The 6,728-nt window shown below is 42.7% G+C and overlaps 1 pseudogene; it reads left to right on the top strand.

The window, feature by feature from the left end:
* Window positions 1-4,882: 4,882 nt before the first annotated feature.
* On the top strand, window positions 4,883-5,652 carry LOC118988924 (60S ribosomal protein L4-like; annotated as a pseudogene).
* The last annotated feature ends 1,076 nt before the right edge of the window (window positions 5,653-6,728 follow it).

The following is a 6,728-nucleotide window of genomic DNA, read 5'->3' on the forward strand; positions in this document are numbered from 1 at the left end:
CAGGAACCCAAACAACAAAACAAACAAGCAAGCAAAATATGACCAAAGACACTGAAATTCAGAACAGGCTGACAGGGACCAGAGGGAAGAGGGGAGGGAATTTCAGGGGAAAAGGGGAAGGGTTTACAGGAACAAGTATAAAGGACACATAGACAAAAACTAAGGGGGCAGGTGGAAATGGGAGGGAGGTGGGGAGCACTGGGGGTGGGATGGGAGTGGGGGATGGAAAACTGTACTTGAACAATAATTAAAATAAATAAACTTTTTAAAAGAAAAGAGAAGTGTTTTTTGAAGTTTCTTAGTACTATTGACATTTTGGCCAAATAATTCTCTGCTGTGGGGTTGTCTGATGCGTGGGAAGATGAGCAGCATTCCTGCCCTCTGTTCACTTGAAGCCAATAGTGGGAGAGAGCCGACATACTCAAAATATCCAAATCAATAAAGTTGTTGGCGAAAATGAAACAGGTATCTTTCACGGGAAAAACGAAACAGTTTTTGGCCAACCCAGTAAGTAGCAAGGAGACATACACACATGAGAAGGGCTGGGGTATTGTGGGGAAATGACTAAACCTGTTCTATTATATTTAAGACTCACTTAGCATCTCACTGAGGCTGGATGACAAGGAGAAAAGAGCTACCCTGAGGCTGTTTCAGGAAGGAGGGCATTACCTGGGGCGGACAGGAGACTGGAAAGGGCGGGGTCAAAGGCTGGGGCTTTGGAGAAGCAGCTGCCAGCCACTTCGTTTACCCAGGACTGAATGAAGTGGTAAGGGCGGGACCTAAGGGAGATGAGCACCGGGATTAAAGGGGCAGTGACTGATATCTTCTCATGAAAACACAAACTGGCAAATGGGGAGTAAGAAGGAGCTGCCATCCCTTACTGCTCTGTCCAAGTGTGTTCGTTCCACAACCTCTTTGTGCATGTCTCCCAAAGTTTGAGTGTGTCTGTGGGTCTAGATATGAGGACTTCCCCAAACTGAGGAGGTGAGTTTGTTCATCAGCATTAGGAGTGGCTGTACTCCCAAAATTCGAGCTCCAGATAGGGAAGTCAGGAAGAAGAGTGGATTTGGGGAAGAATTTGATGAATTTCATTTTGGATATGTCAAGCTTTCTTTATATTTAATGATATTTGAGGAACTAATGTCTTTTCTGAAAGTTAATGTTTGAATTGTATCTGGAAGTTTAGGTGGCTCAGTTGTCTCAACTATTGCCATGAGTATATGACTGTGAGCTGAGTAGGACCAGGGGTACCCAGAAGGGGACCAGAGTCCTGTGACACCTGGCCAGTGGCAGCAGTCCACCCGTCCTTCCTGCCTGCTTCACCACCTCGAAGACTCTAAGTCCCCTTCAGGGCCGGGCCAGCTAATAATCACTCATTTACATGCCACACTGAGTTAGTATAGTCAAAATGCCAATTGCAAAATGAATTTTTTTTATCTCAGCCTGCTTTCATACAGTGCTAAACTACCACACTGTGTGATTTAAAAGAGAATATCTGGGAATAATTTTATAGTCAATATAAAACCAGAAAGAATTATTGAGGAAAAGATATCCGAATCAGATGTTTCCTATTGTACGAGGTCAGTAAGTGAGCTGGAGTCTCTGAGCTGACCACGGAACAGAAAGAATGAATGAGTGCAGTTCCCGCTCTGTGTCTGGGGTTTTCGCATGCCACTTCCCGGTTGGCCTTTTCAGCTCTGTGAATGGTGTCCTTGTTGTTTTTTTTTAAAACCTGAAGGGAAAAAATGGCTTCAGTAAGTAACACATCTATTAATTTCCAAAGTTTAGATTCATATTTCAATCCAATCTTTTATGACCCCAAAGTCCACGCTCTTTCCATTCTAATTCAGTGTCCCCAACCCTGCACCGGGGACAAGGCAGGAGTGCAGTGATTTTCAACCTTTTTCATCTCGTGCCACACATAAACAAATTATGAACTTTCTGCAGCACACCAAAAGTTATATGCTGCCAATCTCACAAAAAATGTATGATTTTCATTTATTCCCACCAGACAGCTATTGTTGTGTTGGCTGCTGCCTTTTTTAAATTTGACAATCTAAGAGAAAAGAGGCTAGTGCCCCTGACTAAATAGTCAGGTACTACATGTTTTAAACAGTCTTGTGGCGCACTGGTTGAAAATCACTGCAGTAGTGATTGCAGTGTCAATTCAGTGATTTAGAGAAGAATTTTAAAATGATGAAGTACAATGTAAGCATGGTAGGGAATATTATAATTAGTATCCTCTAAATCTGGGGTGTCAAAGTCATTTTCACCAGGGGCCACATCAGCTTTGCAGTTGCCTTCAAAGGGCCGAAATAATTTTAGGACTATAAATGTATAAATGTAACTACTCCTTAACTGTTAAGGAGTTGAAATGACATTCGGCCCTTTGAAGGCAACCACAAGGGTGATATGGCCCCCCGTGAAAATGAGTTTGACATTCCTGCCTTCAATGGTTTAGAGATGCTTGCTTTCTACATACCTAATGATTTATTTCTAAATTACTTAGTTTGTTTAATCCTGAAATTTCAAATCATACAGAAACTTTAATCTGCTAGCATTAGAGAAAGGTGGATTAGAATAAGGCAGTCACTGAGCATTAGCTGTAAGCATGCATCACCCGAGGGCCTGGATCATGGAAAAACAAGAAACCTAGAAGAAACAATTGCTTTTGAGGACGAGAGGACAAACAGAGACAAAACCTGCTACTGACGAGCAGAAAACACTTGCATTAGGAAGCATCAACCGACACAAATAAAACGTTAGAACAGTTTTCCTGAGAGGACAGTAGTTTTTAAAAAATGCACCAAATCACAAACTGCATAAACAGTCCCACTGAGACTTAACTTGGCAAAATCTAACAGTAACTCAGCAAGCCGCTTAGCAGCTAAAATGGTGCCAAGGTCAAAGAATCAGAATCTTCAGGTGCTAAGGTTGTCCCAGGAAATAATTCTAGGTCCAATTAATTTCAAGACATAAGGCACTTGTGTGTATTTCTTAGAAATTTATAAGTAAAATGGCTTATAATTATGTTTGACTTTTACTCACTGGGTAAATGGACTCCAGCCAGACTGGGAGATTATGGTATAATCCTTACTTGGACTATTTAATATTACAAAATATCAAAGAAGAAACAAATCTCAAATCCTGGCTAGCCCTTAGGGCAGCTTAATGAGCTTCAAGCCCTTATCCACCCCCACTTCCTGAACAGTGTGTTTCCCCACATCTGAATAACTTCTCAAATAATGCCCTGGAAGCACCAGCAAGGTCAGTGGTGGCAGCCTATGCATTTCAAGTCCTGCATGAGTTTCCAGGGGAGGTACGGGCTCTTCAAATTCAGTAGTCTTCCAAGACTCAGGGCCCATGTCATTTAGAAATACTTCTTTACCTGTCAGTTTTCCACAGATGCTTGTTGAATTAGGCACAACACACATACACATACACATCTCCCAGTGGCAAATATTGATTCTCAAGATAGTAGCTTCTAAACAGGCTCTAACCTCACAAAGAGTCAAAGAAACATTTTCCTAGCTATCTCTTAATTGGCAAGGTGGTTGGTTTTCACCGGAGAGTTTGTGCTCACCAACATGAAGCAACATTGTGTTCTTCCAGCTTCCTTGATTCTTTCCAACTTTGCCAAGTGATGCCTGCTTGGGATAAGAAGCATCTTCCGACTGCTTAGCTGTACACATCTATAATTTGGCTTTCTTAGCTCCAAATAGACCCTGCTGGAACAACTGAGTTTTATGCTTATCAGCAGTAATCAAATGCTTCATCAGGACCACCTTCCTTCCTGTCTGTCTTAGAGCGGTAATGTGATTTTGTCCATTCAGTTACCCCTTTGTTTTCCTTTGGTAACATGCCTTTGTTTCCTTCCCTAACCTGTGACACGGTGACACATCCCCAGAGCCCTTTAGTCTTCACAGGTGACTCTCTGCTTAGCCACCCACTCCTGACCTATTGCTTTATGTATGTAGGTCTTATTTTCTTAAGGAAATGTTTAAGGGTAAGAGCTGAGTTTCACACTTTTAGCACATCCCAGAGCAGTGCTTCCACGCAGAGCTTTCTGTGATGATGGGATGTTCTGCATCCGCGTGGCCCCAGACTACACACAGCCTCTCACCACTTGCGAGTGCTGGGATGCGGCGAGGCAACTGAGGGGCTGAGTCTTAACTTCATTGAACTTTAATTAATTTAAATTTTTAATAGCCCCATGTAGCTAGTAGCCAAGACATTGGACAACACTTCCCCAGAGTACCCAGGTCAAATTGATTATATGGCAAGTTCTCAATTAATATTGGCTCGTGGACATATGGAACTCTATGAGGAAAAGTACTTGCATTTTCATGTGCAGAATTTTTATGCCCTTTGGAATTTTACTATTAAGTGAGAGGAAATACTTTAGGAAGGAGGGAAGGAAGAAAAAAAAAAGGTGTTTTAATGAGGCACTTCAGAGAAAGAGCCATAACTGATGCCCCTGAAAATTACCTGAATAGTAATTTTCAAGGGGCAAACTTACTTGTTAGTAATTTCTCTCCACCTAGAATTGGACCTAGTTGTATTATATTCCTGTTTCAAAGACTTCTTAGGGGAGCACAGAATTTGATGTGGTTCTCACACAGATCACAGTGAGCTCAGGTATCAGTTATATGAGGACAAAATAATTTCATTCTAGCTGGTTCTATGACATGCAATCAGCTGGAACTCAAGAGTATTCATAACTCTTTTCCTGCGTGAGGCACCTGGCTAAAAGGCGGGTGGCCTTCCTGTCTCCAGGCCATGGCGTGTGCCTGTGGGATGATGGCCATGCACTCTGAAAGGGAGATCATCTGCCAAATGTCCCTTCACCTGCTGGGCTCATGGCTTCCATGTCACTGGATGCATGAACCTTGTTCACACCAACCTGCCAAAAACAGCAGACAGCCCTTTGCTCTCAGAGAATTGGCAGGGCATCGAACCGGGGTTGAGTCCTGTGGTGGCAGCAGAGCTGTAGCTCCAATTCCCAGAGCTTGAGGTGGTGGGACTCATTGCCCTGGCCAGGGTGCTTTTGGAAATATGTGTCATGGTGGCCACATGTTTGTGCCAACCAAACCTTGGCACCACTGGCACCACAGAATGAACACAACACAGGAGTGATGCGCCATCTGCTCTGCTCTCCCCTGGCTGCCTCAGCCTTACCAAACACGATCATGTCCTACGGTCATCGTACTGAGGGAGTTCCCAGACTTCCTTTGATGTTTGAAGGTGAAGGTGAAAGCTGCAGGAAAACCAAGGAGGCTGTTTTGCTTCTTAAGAAAGTTAAGGCCTGGAATGATATCACAAAGGTCTATGCCCCTCCGTGAGTGATGGGCAAGGGCGAAATGGGAAGCCATTGTGGTATCCAGCACAGGGGACCCTGCATCATAATTAATGAGAACAATGGTTCTCCCTGGAACTACTCTGTTTAATGTAAGCAAATTGAAGCTTGCTCCTGGGGGCATGTGGGTTGTGTCTGCATTTGGATGGAAAGTGCTTCTACAGGTTAGCAATCTGTATGGTACTTGGCATACAGAGGTCTCCCTCAAGAGCATTTATAACCTTCTCATATACAAGGTGCTCAGTACAGACCTCAGCAGAATCTTGAGAAGTCCAGACATCCAAAGAGCCCTCTGAGCACCATGCACGAGGATTCCTCACAGTCTGGAAGAAGAATCCCCTGAAAAACCTGAGAATCATGTTGAAGCTAAATCTGTAGGCAAAGACCACATGCCATTAAGATCATTCTTCACCAAGCCAAGAAACACAATCTCCAGGTGGGTGAGGCAGCAGCAATGCTAGAAGCCAAACTAGCTGAGAAGGGGGTTGCAGGCAGGAAGCCTGGGGTAGGGAAGGAAGGGAAGGAGCCATTGGCATTGAGATGCAAAAGAAGTCTTGGGGGTGGGGGGGGCGGGGGGGGGCAGCTGTAGCTACTAAGAAACCAACAGCTGAGAAGAAACCCAGAGAAAAGAAACCCACAGAGAAGGAAAGAAGCCTGCGGAATAAACTTATATTTCTTTATTCCATAAAGGTCAAATCACTTTGGTCAGATAATTTTGAATAAAAACCCAATCAAAGGTGGTGAGGGGAAATAAGAAAAGAACATTCATGAACATTTTTACAAAATGTGAACCTGAATTGAACTAGAATTTTATTGTGTTAATTTGAAAACATTTTCTTGATCACAAGTTTAGACTGTCAACTCATTCATTTGCTTCACAAAATACTGGTGAAACTTTAAATAAATTGCACAAATTTTATTGTGAATTTTTATCATTACCCTTATGACTCATGTAATGTTTTAGTAAGTGCATGGCCTAGCTTGAGTGAGATGACTGTGCCTGTGGTGCAACTTGAAATGGAAGAGGTTGGACATAATGTATACTTTTTAATCTGTATACGAAAGAATAGTTAGAGACATTTAATTTTCATAAGTCAGCCTTTGTAAAAAGGCTGACTTATGCCTAAAACTGTCATCCATAGTCTTCACATGTGTTTTCATTCAAAACGTGGCTTCTCATGTTGCCCTCGCCAGCTCTCATTCAGGCAGAGACATAGACCTTTGTGGTGATATTCCAGCTCATGTGTTATCCTCATTGATTATATATGGTGGCAGAAATAAAGGTTAACAATTTGAACTTATAACTGAATATATATTAAGGAAATATCACCCATACCTATTTTAGATGGGGGCTCTTATAACATTTTGTTTA

The sequence above is a fragment of the Sturnira hondurensis genome, unplaced genomic scaffold (assembly GCF_014824575.4).
Source record: "Sturnira hondurensis isolate 20B ecotype Veracruz unplaced genomic scaffold, ASM1482457v3 Scaffold0006413, whole genome shotgun sequence".
NCBI classification, from domain to species: Eukaryota; Metazoa; Chordata; class Mammalia; order Chiroptera; family Phyllostomidae; genus Sturnira; species Sturnira hondurensis.